The 14,851-nt window shown below is 38.3% G+C and overlaps 44 pseudogenes; all 44 read right to left on the bottom strand.

Annotated features, from left to right (window-relative positions):
* Positions 1 to 91: 91 nt before the first annotated feature.
* LOC149652377 (5S ribosomal RNA) lies at positions 92 to 210 on the bottom strand (annotated as a pseudogene).
* Positions 211 to 347: 137 nt separating this feature from the next.
* Positions 348 to 466, bottom strand: LOC149652376 (5S ribosomal RNA; annotated as a pseudogene).
* Positions 467 to 600: 134 nt separating this feature from the next.
* Positions 601 to 719, bottom strand: LOC149652375 (5S ribosomal RNA; annotated as a pseudogene).
* A 138-nt stretch (positions 720 to 857) lies between these two features.
* LOC149652374 (5S ribosomal RNA) lies at positions 858 to 976 on the bottom strand (annotated as a pseudogene).
* A 137-nt stretch (positions 977 to 1,113) lies between these two features.
* Positions 1,114 to 1,232, bottom strand: LOC149652373 (5S ribosomal RNA; annotated as a pseudogene).
* Positions 1,233 to 1,829: 597 nt separating this feature from the next.
* On the bottom strand, positions 1,830 to 1,948 carry LOC149652372 (5S ribosomal RNA; annotated as a pseudogene).
* A 138-nt stretch (positions 1,949 to 2,086) lies between these two features.
* Positions 2,087 to 2,205, bottom strand: LOC149652371 (5S ribosomal RNA; annotated as a pseudogene).
* A 137-nt stretch (positions 2,206 to 2,342) lies between these two features.
* On the bottom strand, positions 2,343 to 2,461 carry LOC149652370 (5S ribosomal RNA; annotated as a pseudogene).
* Positions 2,462 to 2,823: 362 nt separating this feature from the next.
* Positions 2,824 to 2,942, bottom strand: LOC149652369 (5S ribosomal RNA; annotated as a pseudogene).
* A 123-nt stretch (positions 2,943 to 3,065) lies between these two features.
* LOC149652368 (5S ribosomal RNA) lies at positions 3,066 to 3,168 on the bottom strand (annotated as a pseudogene).
* Positions 3,169 to 3,302: 134 nt separating this feature from the next.
* Positions 3,303 to 3,421, bottom strand: LOC149652367 (5S ribosomal RNA; annotated as a pseudogene).
* Positions 3,422 to 3,558: 137 nt separating this feature from the next.
* On the bottom strand, positions 3,559 to 3,677 carry LOC149652366 (5S ribosomal RNA; annotated as a pseudogene).
* A 362-nt stretch (positions 3,678 to 4,039) lies between these two features.
* On the bottom strand, positions 4,040 to 4,158 carry LOC149652365 (5S ribosomal RNA; annotated as a pseudogene).
* A 123-nt stretch (positions 4,159 to 4,281) lies between these two features.
* On the bottom strand, positions 4,282 to 4,384 carry LOC149652364 (5S ribosomal RNA; annotated as a pseudogene).
* Positions 4,385 to 4,522: 138 nt separating this feature from the next.
* On the bottom strand, positions 4,523 to 4,641 carry LOC149652363 (5S ribosomal RNA; annotated as a pseudogene).
* A 138-nt stretch (positions 4,642 to 4,779) lies between these two features.
* On the bottom strand, positions 4,780 to 4,898 carry LOC149652362 (5S ribosomal RNA; annotated as a pseudogene).
* Positions 4,899 to 5,035: 137 nt separating this feature from the next.
* On the bottom strand, positions 5,036 to 5,154 carry LOC149652361 (5S ribosomal RNA; annotated as a pseudogene).
* Positions 5,155 to 5,751: 597 nt separating this feature from the next.
* LOC149652360 (5S ribosomal RNA) lies at positions 5,752 to 5,870 on the bottom strand (annotated as a pseudogene).
* A 136-nt stretch (positions 5,871 to 6,006) lies between these two features.
* On the bottom strand, positions 6,007 to 6,125 carry LOC149652359 (5S ribosomal RNA; annotated as a pseudogene).
* Positions 6,126 to 6,261: 136 nt separating this feature from the next.
* On the bottom strand, positions 6,262 to 6,380 carry LOC149652358 (5S ribosomal RNA; annotated as a pseudogene).
* A 597-nt stretch (positions 6,381 to 6,977) lies between these two features.
* Positions 6,978 to 7,096, bottom strand: LOC149652357 (5S ribosomal RNA; annotated as a pseudogene).
* A 137-nt stretch (positions 7,097 to 7,233) lies between these two features.
* LOC149652356 (5S ribosomal RNA) lies at positions 7,234 to 7,352 on the bottom strand (annotated as a pseudogene).
* A 362-nt stretch (positions 7,353 to 7,714) lies between these two features.
* On the bottom strand, positions 7,715 to 7,833 carry LOC149652355 (5S ribosomal RNA; annotated as a pseudogene).
* Positions 7,834 to 7,956: 123 nt separating this feature from the next.
* LOC149652354 (5S ribosomal RNA) lies at positions 7,957 to 8,059 on the bottom strand (annotated as a pseudogene).
* A 138-nt stretch (positions 8,060 to 8,197) lies between these two features.
* Positions 8,198 to 8,316, bottom strand: LOC149652353 (5S ribosomal RNA; annotated as a pseudogene).
* Positions 8,317 to 8,453: 137 nt separating this feature from the next.
* Positions 8,454 to 8,572, bottom strand: LOC149652352 (5S ribosomal RNA; annotated as a pseudogene).
* A 137-nt stretch (positions 8,573 to 8,709) lies between these two features.
* On the bottom strand, positions 8,710 to 8,828 carry LOC149652351 (5S ribosomal RNA; annotated as a pseudogene).
* Positions 8,829 to 9,425: 597 nt separating this feature from the next.
* On the bottom strand, positions 9,426 to 9,544 carry LOC149652350 (5S ribosomal RNA; annotated as a pseudogene).
* A 137-nt stretch (positions 9,545 to 9,681) lies between these two features.
* LOC149652349 (5S ribosomal RNA) lies at positions 9,682 to 9,800 on the bottom strand (annotated as a pseudogene).
* Positions 9,801 to 10,162: 362 nt separating this feature from the next.
* On the bottom strand, positions 10,163 to 10,281 carry LOC149652348 (5S ribosomal RNA; annotated as a pseudogene).
* Positions 10,282 to 10,404: 123 nt separating this feature from the next.
* Positions 10,405 to 10,507, bottom strand: LOC149652347 (5S ribosomal RNA; annotated as a pseudogene).
* Positions 10,508 to 10,645: 138 nt separating this feature from the next.
* LOC149652346 (5S ribosomal RNA) lies at positions 10,646 to 10,764 on the bottom strand (annotated as a pseudogene).
* Positions 10,765 to 10,902: 138 nt separating this feature from the next.
* On the bottom strand, positions 10,903 to 11,021 carry LOC149652345 (5S ribosomal RNA; annotated as a pseudogene).
* A 137-nt stretch (positions 11,022 to 11,158) lies between these two features.
* LOC149652344 (5S ribosomal RNA) lies at positions 11,159 to 11,277 on the bottom strand (annotated as a pseudogene).
* Positions 11,278 to 11,874: 597 nt separating this feature from the next.
* LOC149652343 (5S ribosomal RNA) lies at positions 11,875 to 11,993 on the bottom strand (annotated as a pseudogene).
* A 137-nt stretch (positions 11,994 to 12,130) lies between these two features.
* Positions 12,131 to 12,249, bottom strand: LOC149652342 (5S ribosomal RNA; annotated as a pseudogene).
* Positions 12,250 to 12,372: 123 nt separating this feature from the next.
* On the bottom strand, positions 12,373 to 12,475 carry LOC149652341 (5S ribosomal RNA; annotated as a pseudogene).
* A 137-nt stretch (positions 12,476 to 12,612) lies between these two features.
* Positions 12,613 to 12,731, bottom strand: LOC149652340 (5S ribosomal RNA; annotated as a pseudogene).
* A 363-nt stretch (positions 12,732 to 13,094) lies between these two features.
* LOC149652339 (5S ribosomal RNA) lies at positions 13,095 to 13,213 on the bottom strand (annotated as a pseudogene).
* A 123-nt stretch (positions 13,214 to 13,336) lies between these two features.
* On the bottom strand, positions 13,337 to 13,455 carry LOC149652338 (5S ribosomal RNA; annotated as a pseudogene).
* Positions 13,456 to 13,592: 137 nt separating this feature from the next.
* On the bottom strand, positions 13,593 to 13,711 carry LOC149652337 (5S ribosomal RNA; annotated as a pseudogene).
* Positions 13,712 to 14,075: 364 nt separating this feature from the next.
* On the bottom strand, positions 14,076 to 14,194 carry LOC149652336 (5S ribosomal RNA; annotated as a pseudogene).
* Positions 14,195 to 14,316: 122 nt separating this feature from the next.
* Positions 14,317 to 14,435, bottom strand: LOC149652335 (5S ribosomal RNA; annotated as a pseudogene).
* Positions 14,436 to 14,571: 136 nt separating this feature from the next.
* On the bottom strand, positions 14,572 to 14,690 carry LOC149652334 (5S ribosomal RNA; annotated as a pseudogene).
* Between the last annotated feature and the right edge of the window lie 161 nt (positions 14,691 to 14,851).

Raw genomic sequence — 14,851 nt, 5'->3', positions numbered from 1 at the left:
ACTTTCATCTTTATAAAACAATAACAAAAAAGAAGATATGTTTGCTTTTTTCATATCTATTAAAATTTAAAAGAGGAAAAAAAAGTGAAAAAGCCAACGGCACGCAGTGTTCCTAAGTGGTCTCCATCCCAAGTACTGACTGCGCTCGACGCTGCTTAACTTCGGTGATCGGACGAGAACCGCTTTATTCAGCGTGATATGGTCGTTGCCGAGAGTGCTAGTTAATAATTCGAATTTAAATTAAGTGAGACAAATTAACCTTCATCATTTTAAAACAATAACAAAATGAAAACATGTTTGCTTTTTTCATATCTATTAAAATTTAAAAGAGGAAAAAAAAGTGAAAAAGCCAACGGCACGCAGTGTTCCTAAGTGGTCTCCATCCCAAGTACTGACTGCGCTCGACGCTGCTTAACTTCGGTGATCGGACGAGAACCGCTGTATTCAGCGTGATATGGTCGTTGCCGAGAGTGCTAGTTAATAATTCGAATTTAAATTAAGTGAGACAAATTAACCTTCATCATTTTAAAACAATAACAAAAAAACATGTTTGCTTTTTTCATATCTATTAAAATTTAAAAGAGGAAAAAAAAGTGAAAAAGCCAACGGCACGCAGTGTTCCTAAGTGGTCTCCATCCCAAGTACTGACTGCGCTCGACGCTGCTTAACTTCGGTGATCGGACGAGAACCGCTGTATTCAGCGTGATATGGTCGTTGCCGAGAGAGCTAGTTAATAATTCGAATTTAAATTAAGTGAGACAAATTAACCTTCATCATTTTAAAACAATAACAAAATGAAAACATGTTTGCTTTTTTCATATCTATTAAAATTTAAAAGAGGAAAAAAAAAGTGAAAAAGCCAACGGCACGCAGTGTTCCTAAGTGGTCTCCCTCCCAAGTACTGACTGCGCTCGACGCTGCTTAACTTCGGTGATCGGACGAGAACCGCTGTATTCAGCGTGATATGGTCGTTGCCGAGAGTGCTAGTTAATAATTCGAATTTAAATTAAGTGAGACAAATTAACCTTCATCATTTTAAAACAATAACAAAATGAAAACATGTTTGCTTTTTTCATATCTATTAAAATTTAAAAGAGGAAAAAAAAGTGAAAAAGCCAACGGCACGCAGTGTTCCTAAGTGGTCTCCCTCCCAAGTAGTGACTGCGCTCGACGCTGCTTAACATCGGTTATCGGACGAGAACCGGTGTATTCAGCGTGATATGGCCGTTGCCGAGAGTGCTGGTTAATAATTTTAATTTAATTAACTTTCATCTTTATAAAACAATAACAAAAAGAAGATATGTTTGCTTTTTTCATATCGGGTGGAATTTAAAAGAGGAACTAAAAGTGAAAAAGCCAACGGCACGCAGTATTCCCAAGGACCGACTGCGCTCGACGCTGCTAACGTCGGCGATCGGACGAGAACCGTTGTTCTCAGCGTGATATGGCCGTTGCCGAGAGTGCTAGATAATAATTCGAATTTAAATTAAGTGAGACAAATTAACCTTCATCTTTATAAAACATTAACAAAAAGAAAATATGTTTGCTTTTTTCATATCGGGTGGAATTTAAAAGAGGAAACAAAAGTGAAAAAGCCAACGGCACGCAGTATTCCCAAGTACTGACTGCGCTCGACGCTGCTAACGTCGGCGATCGGACGAGAACCGGTGTTCTCAGCGTGATATGGCCGTTGCCGAGAGTGCTAGTTAATAATTCGAATTTAAATTAAGTGAGACAAATTAACCTTCATCATTTTAAAACAATAACAAAAAAACATGTTTGCTTTTTTCATATCTATTAAAATTTAAAAGAGGAAAAAAAAGTGAAAAAGCCAACGGCACGCAGTGTTCCTAAGTGGTCTCCATCCCAAGTACTGACTGCGCTCGACGCTGCTTAACTTCGGTGATCGGACGAGAACCGCTGTATTCAGCGTGATATGGTCGTTGCCGAGAGTGCTAGTTAATAATTCGAATTTAAATTAAGTGAGACAAATTAACCTTCATCATTTTAAAACAATAACAAAATGAAAACATGTTTGCTTTTTTCATATCTATTAAAATTTAAAAGAGGAAAAAAAAAGTGAAAAAGCCAACGGCACGCAGTGTTCCTAAGTGGTCTCCCTCCCAAGTACTGACTGCGCTCGACGCTGCTTAACTTCGGTGATCGGACGAGAACCGCTGTATTCAGCGTGATATGGTCGTTGCCGAGAGTGCTAGTTAATAATTCGAATTTAAATTAAGTGAGACAAATTAACCTTCATCATTTTAAAACAATAACAAAATGTAAACATGTTTGCTTTTTTCATATCTATTAAAATTTAAAAGAGGAAAAAAAAGTGAAAAAGCCAACGGCACGCAGTGTTCCTAAGTGGTCTCCCTCCCAAGTAGTGACTGCGCTCGACGCTGCTTAACATCGGTTATCGGACGAGAACCGGTGTATTCAGCGTGATATGACCGTTGCCGAGAGTGCTGGTTAATAATTTTAATTTAATTAACTTTCATCTTTATAAAACAATAACAAAAAGAAGATATGTTTGCTTTTTTCATATCGGGTGGAATTTAAAAGAGGAACTAAAAGTGAAAAAGCCAACGGCACGCAGTATTCCCAAGGACCGACTGCGCTCGACGCTGCTAACGTCGGCGATCGGACGAGAACCGTTGTTCTCAGCGTGATATGGCCGTTGCCGAGAGTGCTAGATAATAATTCGAATTTAAATTAAGTGAGACAAATTAACCTTCATCTTTATAAAACATTAACAAAAAGAAAATATGTTTGCTTTTTTCATATCTGTTGGAATTTAAAAGAGGAAAAAAAATGTGAAAAAGCTAACGGCACGCAGTGTTCCTAAGTGGTCGCCCTCCCAAATACTGACTGCGCACGACGCTGCTTAACTTCGGTTATCGTACGAGAACCGGTGTATTCAGCGTGTTATGGCCGTTGCCGATAGTGCTAGTTAATAATTTGATTTAAATTAACTTTCATATTTATAAAACAATAACAGAAAGAAGATATGTTTGCTTTTTTTCATATCTGGTGGAATTTGAAAGAGGAAACAAAAGTGAAAAAGCCAACGGCACGCAGTATACCCAAGTACTGTATGCGCTCGACGCTGCTTAACTTCGGTGATCGGACGAGAACCGGTGTTCTCAGCGTGATATGGCCGTTGCCGAGAGTGCTAGTTAATAATTCGAATTTAAATTAAGTGAGACAAATTAACCTTCATCATTTTAAAACAATAACAAAAAAACATGTTTGCTTTTTTCATATCTATTAAAATTTAAAAGAGGAAAAAAAAGTGAAAAAGCCAACGGCACGCAGTGTTCCTAAGTGGTCTCCATCCCAAGTACTGACTGCGCTCGACGCTGCTTAACTTCGGTGATCGGACGAGAACCGCTGTATTCAGCGTGATATGGTCGTTGCCGAGAGTGCTAGTTAATAATTCGAATTTAAATTAAGTGAGACAAATTAACCTTCATCATTTTAAAACAATAACAAAATGAAAACATGTTTGCTTTTTTCATATCTATTAAAATTTAAAAGAGGAAAAAAAAGTGAAAAAGCAAACGGCACGCAGTGTTCCTAAGTGGTCTCCCTCCCAAGTACTGACTGCGCTCGACGCTGCTTAACATCGGTTATCGGACGAGAACCGGTGTATTCAGCATGATATGGCCGTTGCCGAGAGTGCTGGTTAATAATTTTAATTTAATTAACTTTCATCTTTATAAAACAATAACAAAAAGAAGATATGTTTGCTTTTTTCATATCGGGTGGAATTTAAAAGAGGAAACAAAAGTGAAAAAGCCAACGGCACGCAGTATTCCCAAGGACCGACTGCGCTCGACGCTGCTAACGTCGGCGATCGGACGAGAACCGTTGTTCTCAGCGTGATATGGCCGTTGCCGAGAGTGCTAGATAATAATTCGAATTTAAATTAAGTGAGACAAATTAACCTTCATCTTTTTAAAACAATAACAAAAAGAAAATATGTTTGCTTTTTTCATATCTGTTGGAATTTAAAAGAGGAAAAAAAATGTGAAAAAGCTAACGGCACGCAGTGTTCCTAAGTGGTCGCCCTCCCAAATACTGACTGCGCACGACGCTGCTTAACTTCGGTTATCGTACGAGAACCGGTGTATTCAGCGTGTTATGGCCGTTGCCGATAGTGCTAGTTAATAATTTGATTTAAATTAACTTTCATATTTATAAAACAATAACAGAAAGAAGATATGTTTGCTTTTTTTCATATCTGGTGGAATTTGAAAGAGGAAACAAAAGTGAAAAAGCCAACGGCACGCAGTATACCCAAGTACTGTATGCGCTCGACGCTGCTTAACTTCGGTGATCGGACGAGAACCGGTGTTTTCAGCGTGATATGGCCGTTGCCGAGAGTGCTAGTTAATAATTCGAATTTAAATTAAGTGAGACAAATTAACCTTCATAATTTTAAAACAATAACAAAATGAAAACATGTTTGCTTTTTTCATATCTATTAAAATTTAAAAGAGGAAAAAAAAAGTGAAAAAGCCAACGGCACGCAGTGTTCCTAAGTGGTCTCCATCCCAAGTACTGACTGCGCTCGACGCTGCTTAACTTCGGTGATCGGACGAGAACCGCTGTATTCAGCGTGATATGGTCGTTGCCGAGAGTGCTAGTTAATAATTCGAATTTAAATTAAGTGAGACAAATTAACCTTCATCATTTTAAAACAATAACAAAATGAAAACATGTTTGCTTTTTTCATATCTATTAAAATTTAAAAGAGGAAAAAAAAAGTGAAAAAGCCAACGGCACGCAGTGTTCCTAAGTGGTCTCCCTCCCAAGTACTGACTGCGCTCGACGCTGCTTAACTTCGGTGATCGGACGAGAACCGCTGTATTCAGCGTGATATGGTCGTTGCCGAGAGTGCTAGTTAATAATTCGAATTTAAATTAAGTGAGACAAATTAACCTTCATCATTTTAAAACAATAACAAAATGAAAACATGTTAGCTTTTTTCATATCTATTAAAATTTAAAAGAGGAAAAAAAAGTGAAAAAGCCAACGGCACGCAGTGTTCCTAAGTGGTCTCCCTCCCAAGTAGTGACTGCGCTCGACGCTGCTTAACATCGGTTATCGGACGAGAACCGGTGTATTCAGCGTGATATGGCCGTTGCCGAGAGTGCTGGTTAATAATTTTAATTTAATTAACTTTCATCTTTATAAAACAATAACAAAAAGAAGATATGTTTGCTTTTTTCATATCGGGTGGAATTTAAAAGAGGAACTAAAAGTGAAAAAGCCAACGGCACGCAGTATTCCCAAGGACCGACTGCGCTCGACGCTGCTAACGTCGGCGATCGGACGAGAACCGTTGTTCTCAGCGTGATATGGCCGTTGCCGAGAGTGCTAGATAATAATTCGAATTTAAATTAAGTGAGACAAATTAACCTTCATCTTTATAAAACATTAACAAAAAGAAAATATGTTTGCTTTTTTCATATCGGGTGGAATTTAAAAGAGGAAACAAAAGTGAAAAAGCCAACGGCACGCAGTATTCCCAAGTACTGACTGCGCTCGACGCTGCTAACGTCGGCGATCGGACGAGAACCGGTGTTCTCAGCGTGATATGGCCGTTGCCGAGAGTGCTAGTTAATAATTCGAATTTAAATTAAGTGAGACAAATTAACCTTCATCATTTTAAAACAATAACAAAAAAACATGTTTGCTTTTTTCATATCTATTAAAATTTAAAAGAGGAAAAAAAAGTGAAAAAGCCAACGGCACGCAGTGTTCCTAAGTGGTCTCCATCCCAAGTACTGTATGCGCTCGACGCTGCTTAACTTCGGTGATCGGACGAGAACCGGTGTTTTCAGCGTGATATGGCCGTTGCCGAGAGTGCTAGTTAATAATTCGAATTTAAATTAAGTGAGACAAATTAACCTTCATAATTTTAAAACAATAACAAAAAAAACATGTTTGCTTTTTTCATATCTATTAAAATTTAAAAGAGGAAAAAAAAAGTGAAAAAGCCAACGGCACGCAGTGTTCCTAAGTGGTCTCCCTCCCAAGTACTGACTGCGCTCGACGCTGCTTAACTTCGGTGATCGGACGAGAACCGCTGTATTCAGCGTGATATGGTCGTTGCCGAGAGTGCTAGTTAATAATTCGAATTTAAATTAAGTGAGACAAATTAACCTTCATCATTTTAAAACAATAACAAAATGAAAACATGTTTGCTTTTTTCATATCTATTAAAATTTAAAAGAGGAAAAAAAGTGAAAAAGCCAACGGCACGCAGTGTTCCTAAGTGGTCTCCCTCCCAAGTAGTGACTGCGCTCGACGCTGCTTAACATCGGTTATCGGACGAGAACCGGTGTATTCAGCGTGATATGACCGTTGCCGAGAGTGCTGGTTAATAATTTTAATTTAATTAACTTTCATCTTTATAAAACAATAACAAAAAGAAGATATGTTTGCTTTTTTCATATCGGGTGGAATTTAAAAGAGGAACTAAAAGTGAAAAAGCCAACGGCACGCAGTATTCCCAAGGACCGACTGCGCTCGACGCTGCTAACGTCGGCGATCGGACGAGAACCGTTGTTCTCAGCGTGATATGGCCGTTGCCGAGAGTGCTAGATAATAATTCGAATTTAAATTAAGTGAGACAAATTAACCTTCATCTTTATAAAACATTAACAAAAAGAAAATATGTTTGCTTTTTTCATATCGGGTGGAATTTAAAAGAGGAAACAAAAGTGAAAAAGCCAACGGCACGCAGTATTCCCAAGTACTGACTGCGCTCGACGCTGCTAACGTCGGCGATCGGACGAGAACCGGTGTTCTCAGCGTGATATGGCCGTTGCCGAGAGTGCTAGTTAATAATTCGAATTTAAATTAAGTGAGACAAATTAACCTTCATCATTTTAAAACAATAACAAAAAAACATGTTTGCTTTTTTCATATCTATTAAAATTTAAAAGAGGAAAAAAAAGTGAAAAAGCCAACGGCACGCAGTGTTCCTAAGTGGTCTCCATCCCAAGTACTGACTGCGCTCGACGCTGCTTAACTTCGGTGATCGGACGAGAACCGCTGTATTCAGCGTGATATGGTCGTTGCCGAGAGTGCTAGTTAATAATTCGAATTTAAATTAAGTGAGACAAATTAACCTTCATCATTTTAAAACAATAACAAAATGAAAACATGTTTGCTTTTTTCATATCTATTAAAATTTAAAAGAGGAAAAAAAAGTGAAAAAGCAAACGGCACGCAGTGTTCCTAAGTGGTCTCCCTCCCAAGTACTGACTGCGCTCGACGCTGCTTAACATCGGTTATCGGACGAGAACCGGTGTATTCAGCATGATATGGCCGTTGCCGAGAGTGCTGGTTAATAATTTTAATTTAATTAACTTTCATCTTTATAAAACAATAACAAAAAGAAGATATGTTTGCTTTTTTCATATCGGGTGGAATTTAAAAGAGGAAACAAAAGTGAAAAAGCCAACGGCACGCAGTATTCCCAAGGACCGACTGCGCTCGACGCTGCTAACGTCGGCGATCGGACGAGAACCGTTGTTCTCAGCGTGATATGGCCGTTGCCGAGAGTGCTAGATAATAATTCGAATTTAAATTAAGTGAGACAAATTAACCTTCATCTTTTTAAAACAATAACAAAAAGAAAATATGTTTGCTTTTTTCATATCTGTTGGAATTTAAAAGAGGAAAAAAAATGTGAAAAAGCTAACGGCACGCAGTGTTCCTAAGTGGTCGCCCTCCCAAATACTGACTGCGCACGACGCTGCTTAACTTCGGTTATCGTACGAGAACCGGTGTATTCAGCGTGTTATGGCCGTTGCCGATAGTGCTAGTTAATAATTTGATTTAAATTAACTTTCATATTTATAAAACAATAACAGAAAGAAGATATGTTTGCTTTTTTTCATATCTGGTGGAATTTGAAAGAGGAAACAAAAGTGAAAAAGCCAACGGCACGCAGTATACCCAAGTACTGTATGCGCTCGACGCTGCTTAACTTCGGTGATCGGACGAGAACCGGTGTTTTCAGCGTGATATGGCCGTTGCCGAGAGTGCTAGTTAATAATTCGAATTTAAATTAAGTGAGACAAATTAACCTTCATAATTTTAAAACAATAACAAAATGAAAACATGTTTGCTTTTTTCATATCTATTAAAATTTAAAAGAGGAAAAAAAAAGTGAAAAAGCCAACGGCACGCAGTGTTCCTAAGTGGTCTCCATCCCAAGTACTGACTGCGCTCGACGCTGCTTAACTTCGGTGATCGGACGAGAACCGCTGTATTCAGCGTGATATGGTCGTTGCCGAGAGTGCTAGTTAATAATTCGAATTTAAATTAAGTGAGACAAATTAACCTTCATCATTTTAAAACAATAACAAAATGAAAACATGTTTGCTTTTTTCATATCTATTAAAATTTAAAAGAGGAAAAAAAAGTGAAAAAGCCAACGGCACGCAGTGTTCCTAAGTGGTCTCCCTCAAAAGTACTGACTGCGCTCGACGCTGCTTAACTTCGGTGATCGGACGAGAACCGCTGTATTCAGCGTGATATGGTCGTTGCCGAGAGTGCTAGTTAATAATTCGAATTTAAATTAAGTGAGACAAATTAACCTTCATCATTTTAAAACAATAACAAAATGAAAACATGTTAGCTTTTTTCATATCTATTAAAATTTAAAAGAGGAAAAAAAAGTGAAAAAGCCAACGGCACGCAGTGTTCCTAAGTGGTCTCCCTCCCAAGTAGTGACTGCGCTCGACGCTGCTTAACATCGGTTATCGGACGAGAACCGGTGTATTCAGCGTGATATGGCCGTTGCCGAGAGTGCTGGTTAATAATTTTAATTTAATTAACTTTCATCTTTATAAAACAATAACAAAAAGAAGATATGTTTGCTTTTTTCATATCGGGTGGAATTTAAAAGAGGAACTAAAAGTGAAAAAGCCAACGGCACGCAGTATTCCCAAGGACCGACTGCGCTCGACGCTGCTAACGTCGGCGATCGGACGAGAACCGTTGTTCTCAGCGTGATATGGCCGTTGCCGAGAGTGCTAGATAATAATTCGAATTTAAATTAAGTGAGACAAATTAACCTTCATCTTTATAAAACATTAACAAAAAGAAAATATGTTTGCTTTTTTCATATCGGGTGGAATTTAAAAGAGGAAACAAAAGTGAAAAAGCCAACGGCACGCAGTATTCCCAAGTACTGACTGCGCTCGACGCTGCTAACGTCGGCGATCGGACGAGAACCGGTGTTCTCAGCGTGATATGGCCGTTGCCGAGAGTGCTAGTTAATAATTCGAATTTAAATTAAGTGAGACAAATTAACCTTCATCATTTTAAAACAATAACAAAAAAACATGTTTGCTTTTTTCATATCTATTAAAATTTAAAAGAGGAAAAAAAAGTGAAAAAGCCAACGGCACGCAGTGTTCCTAAGTGGTCTCCATCCCAAGTACTGACTGCGCTCGACGCTGCTTAACTTCGGTGATCGGACGAGAACCGCTGTATTCAGCGTGATATGGTCGTTGCCGAGAGTGCTAGTTAATAATTCGAATTTAAATTAAGTGAGACAAATTAACCTTCATCATTTTAAAACAATAACAAAATGAAAACATGTTTGCTTTTTTCATATCTATTAAAATTTAAAAGAGGAAAAAAAAGTGAAAAAGCAAACGGCACGCAGTGTTCCTAAGTGGTCTCCCTCCCAAGTACTGACTGCGCTCGACGCTGCTTAACATCGGTTATCGGACGAGAACCGGTGTATTCAGCATGATATGGCCGTTGCCGAGAGTGCTGGTTAATAATTTTAATTTAATTAACTTTCATCTTTATAAAACAATAACAAAAAGAAGATATGTTTGCTTTTTTCATATCGGGTGGAATTTAAAAGAGGAAACAAAAGTGAAAAAGCCAACGGCACGCAGTATTCCCAAGGACCGACTGCGCTCGACGCTGCTAACGTCGGCGATCGGACGAGAACCGTTGTTCTCAGCGTGATATGGCCGTTGCCGAGAGTGCTAGATAATAATTCGAATTTAAATTAAGTGAGACAAATTAACCTTCATCTTTTTAAAACAATAACAAAAAGAAAATATGTTTGCTTTTTTCATATCTGTTGGAATTTAAAAGAGGAAAAAAAATGTGAAAAAGCTAACGGCACGCAGTGTTCCTAAGTGGTCGCCCTCCCAAATACTGACTGCGCACGACGCTGCTTAACTTCGGTTATCGTACGAGAACCGGTGTATTCAGCGTGTTATGGCCGTTGCCGATAGTGCTAGTTAATAATTTGATTTAAATTAACTTTCATATTTATAAAACAATAACAGAAAGAAGATATGTTTGCTTTTTTTCATATCTGGTGGAATTTGAAAGAGGAAACAAAAGTGAAAAAGCCAACGGCACGCAGTATACCCAAGTACTGTATGCGCTCGACGCTGCTTAACTTCGGTGATCGGACGAGAACCGGTGTTTTCAGCGTGATATGGCCGTTGCCGAGAGTGCTAGTTAATAATTCGAATTTAAATTAAGTGAGACAAATTAACCTTCATAATTTTAAAACAATAACAAAATGAAAACATGTTTGCTTTTTTCATATCTATTAAAATTTAAAAGAGGAAAAAAAAAGTGAAAAAGCCAACGGCACGCAGTGTTCCTAAGTGGTCTCCATCCCAAGTACTGACTGCGCTCGACGCTGCTTAACTTCGGTGATCGGACGAGAACCGCTGTATTCAGCGTGATATGGTCGTTGCCGAGAGTGCTAGTTAATAATTCGAATTTAAATTAAGTGAGACAAATTAACCTTCATCATTTTAAAACAATAACAAAATGAAAACATGTTTGCTTTTTTCATATCTATTAAAATTTAAAAGAGGAAAAAAAAATCGAAAAAGCCAACGGCACGCAGTGTTCCTAAGTGGTCTCCCTCCCAAGTACTGACTGCGCTCGACGCTGCTTAACTTCGGTGATCGGACGAGAACCGCTGTATTCAGCGTGATATGGTCGTTGCCGAGAGTGCTAGTTAATAATTTGAATTTAAATTAAGTGAGACAAATTAACCTTCATCATTTTAAAACAATAACAAAATGAAAACATGTTTGCTTTTTTCATATCTATTAAAATTTAAAAGAGGAAAAAAAAGTGAAAAAGCCAACGGCACGCAGTGTTCCTAAGTGGTCTCCCTCCCAAGTAGTGACTGCGCTCGACGCTGCTTAACATCGGTTATCGGACGAGAACCGGTGTATTCAGCGTGATATGGCCGTTGCCGAGAGTGCTGGTTAATAATTTTAATTTAATTAACTTTCATCTTTATAAAACAATAACAAAAAGAAGATATGTTTGCTTTTTTCATATCGGGTGGAATTTAAAAGAGGAACTAAAAGTGAAAAAGCCAACGGCACGCAGTATTCCCAAGGACCGACTGCGCTCGACGCTGCTAACGTCGGCGATCGGACGAGAACCGTTGTTCTCAGCGTGATATGGCCGTTGCCGAGAGTGCTAGATAATAATTCGAATTTAAATTAAGTGAGACAAATTAACCTTCATCTTTATAAAACATTAACAAAAAGAAAATATGTTTGCTTTTTTCATATCGGGTGGAATTTAAAAGAGGAAACAAAAGTGAAAAAGCCAACGGCACGCAGTATTCCCAAGTACTGACTGCGCTCGACGCTGCTAACGTCGGCGATCGGACGAGAACCGGTGTTCTCAGCGTGATATGGCCGTTGCCGAGAGTGCTAGTTAATAATTCGAATTTAAATTAAGTGAGACAAATTAACCTTCATCATTTTAAAACAATAACAAAAAAACATGTTTGCTTTTTTCATATCTATTAAAATTTAAAAGAGGAAAAAAAAGTGAAAAAGCCAACGGCACGCAGTGTTCCTAAGTGGTCTAACTCCCAAGTACTGACTGCGCTCGACGCTGCTTAACTTCGGTGATCGGACGAGAACCGCTGTATTCAGCGTGATATGGTCGTTGCCGAGAGTGCTAGTTAATAATTCGAATTTAAATTAAGTGAGACAAATTAACCTTCATCATTTTAAAACAATAACAAAATGAAAACATGTTTGCTTTTTTCATATCTATTAAAATTTAAAAGAGGAAAAAAAAGTGAAAAAGCCAACGGCACGCAGTGTTCCTAAGTGGTCTCCCTCCCAAGTAGTGACTGCGCTCGACGCTGCTTAACATCGGTTATCGGACGAGAACCGGTGTATTCAGCGTGATATGGCCGTTGCCGAGAGTGCTGGTTAATAATTTTAATTTAATTAACTTTCATCTTTATAAAACAATAACAGAAAGAAGATATGTTTGCTTTTTTTCATATCTGGTGGAATTTGAAAGAGGAAACAAAAGTGAAAAAGCCAACGGCACGCAGTATTCCCAAGTACTGTATGCGCTCGACGCTGCTTAACTTCGGTGATCGGACGAGAACCGGTGTTTTCAGCGTGATATGGCCGTTGCCGAGAGTGCTAGTTAATAATTCGAATTTAAATTAAGTGAGACAAATTAACCTTCATCATTTTAAAACAATAACAAAATGAAAACATGTTTGCTTTTTTCATATCTATTAAAATTTAAAAGAGGAAAAAAAAGTGAAAAAGCCAACGGCACGCAGTGTTCCTAAGTGGTCTCCCTCCCAAGTAGTGACTGCGCTCGACGCTGCTTAACATCGGTTATCGGACGAGAACCGGTGTATTCAGCGTGATATGGCCGTTGCCGAGAGTGCTGGTTAATAATTTTAATTTAATTAACTTTCATCTTTATAAAACAATAACAAAAAGAAGATATGTTTGCTTTTTTCATATCGGGTGGAATTTAAAAGAGGAAACAAAAGTGAAAAAGCCAACGGCACGCAGTATTCCCAAGGACCGACTGCGCTCGACGCTGCTAACGTCGGCGATCGGACGAGAACCGTTGTTCTCAGCGTGATATGGCCGTTGCCGAGAGTGCTAGATAATAATTCGAATTTAAATTAAGTGAGACAAATTAACCTTCATCTTTTTAAAACAATAACAAAAAGAAAATATGTTTGCTTTTTTCATATCTATTGGAATTTAAAAGAGGAAAAAAAAAAGTGAAAAAGCTAACGGCACACAGTGTTCATAAGTGGTCGCCCTCCCAAGTACTGACTGCGCTAAACGCTGTTTAACTTCGGTGATCGGACGAGAACCGGTGTATTCAGCTTGATATGGCCGTTGCCGAGAGTGCTAGTTAATAATTTGAATTTAATTAACTTTCATCTTTATAAAACAATAACAAAAAAGAAGATATGTTTGCTTTTTTCATATCTATTAAAATTTAAAAGAGGAAAAAAAAGTGAAAAAGCCAACGGCACGCAGTGTTCCTAAGTGGTCTCCATCCCAAGTACTGACTGCGCTCGACGCTGCTTAACTTCGGTGATCGGACGAGAACCGCTGTATTCAGCGTGATATGGTCGTTGCCGAGAGTGCTAGTTAATAATTCGAATTTAAATTAAGTGAGACAAATTAACCTTCATCATTTTAAAACAATAACAAAATGAAAACATGTTTGCTTTTTTCATATCTATTAAAATTTAATAGAGGAAAAAAAAGTGAAAAAGCCAACGGCACGCAGTGTTCCTAAGTGGACTCCCTCCCAAGTAGTGACTGCGCTCGACGCTGCTTAACATCGGTTATCGGACGAGAACCGGTGTATTCAGCGTGATATGGCCGTTGCCGAGAGTGCTGGTTAATAATTTTAATTTAATTAACTTTCATCTTTATAAAACAATAACAAAAAGAAGATATGTTTGCTTTTTTCATATCGGGTGGAATTTAAAAGAGGAAACAAAAGTGAAAAAGCCAACGGCACGCAGTATTCCCAAGGACCGACTGCGCTCGACGCTGCTAACGTCGGCGATCGGACGAGAACCGTTGTTCTCAGCGTGATATGGCCGTTGCCGAGAGTGCTAGATAATAATTCGAATTTAAATTAAGTGAGACAAATTAACCTTCATCTTTTTAAAACAATAACAAAAAGAAAATATGTTTGCTTTTTTCATATCTATTGGAATTTAAAAGAGGAAAAAAAAAAAGTGAAAAAGCTAACGGCACACAGTGTTCCTAAGTGGTCGCCCTCCCAAGTACTGACTGCGCTAAACGCTGTTTAACTTCGGTGATCGGACGAGAACCGGTGTATTCAGCTTGATATGGCCGTTGCCGAGAGTGCTAGTTAATAATTTGAATTTAATTAACTTTCATCTTTATAAAACAATAACAAAAAAGAAGATATGTTTGCTTTTTTCATATCTATTAAAATTTAAAAGAGGAAAAAAAGTGAAAAAGCCAACGGCACGCAGTGTTCCTAAGTGGTCTAACTCCCAAGTACTGACTGCGCTCGACGCTGCTTAACTTCGGTGATCGGACGAGAACCGCTGTATTCAGCGTGATATGGTCGTTGCCGAGAGTGCTAGTTAATAATTCGAATTTAAATTAAGTGAGACAAATTAACCTTCATCATTTTAAAACAATAACAAAATGAAAACATGTTTGCTTTTTTCATATCTATTAAAATTTAAAAGAGGAAAAAAAGTGAAAAACCCAACCGCACGCAGTGTTCCTAAGTGGTCTCCCTCCCAAGTACTGACTGTGCTCGACGCTGCTTAACTTCGGTGATCGGACGAGAACCGGTGTATTCAGCGTGTTATGGCCGTTGCCGAGAGTGCTAGTTAATAATTTGAACTAAATCAACTTTCATCTTTATAAAACAATAACAAAAAGAAGATATGTTTGCTTTTTTCATATCGGGTGGAATTTAAAAGAGGAAACAAAAGTGAAAAAGCCAACGGCACGCAGTATTCCCAAGGACCGACTGCGCT

The sequence above is a fragment of the Phalangium opilio genome, unplaced genomic scaffold (genome assembly GCF_054372755.1).
Source record: "Phalangium opilio isolate 3A_F unplaced genomic scaffold, DU_Popi_V2 ptg000082l_1, whole genome shotgun sequence".
NCBI classification, from domain to species: Eukaryota; Metazoa; Arthropoda; class Arachnida; order Opiliones; family Phalangiidae; genus Phalangium; species Phalangium opilio.
The sequence above is the reverse complement of the archived record's forward strand: the minus strand, read 5'-3'. Positions and strand labels throughout refer to the sequence as shown.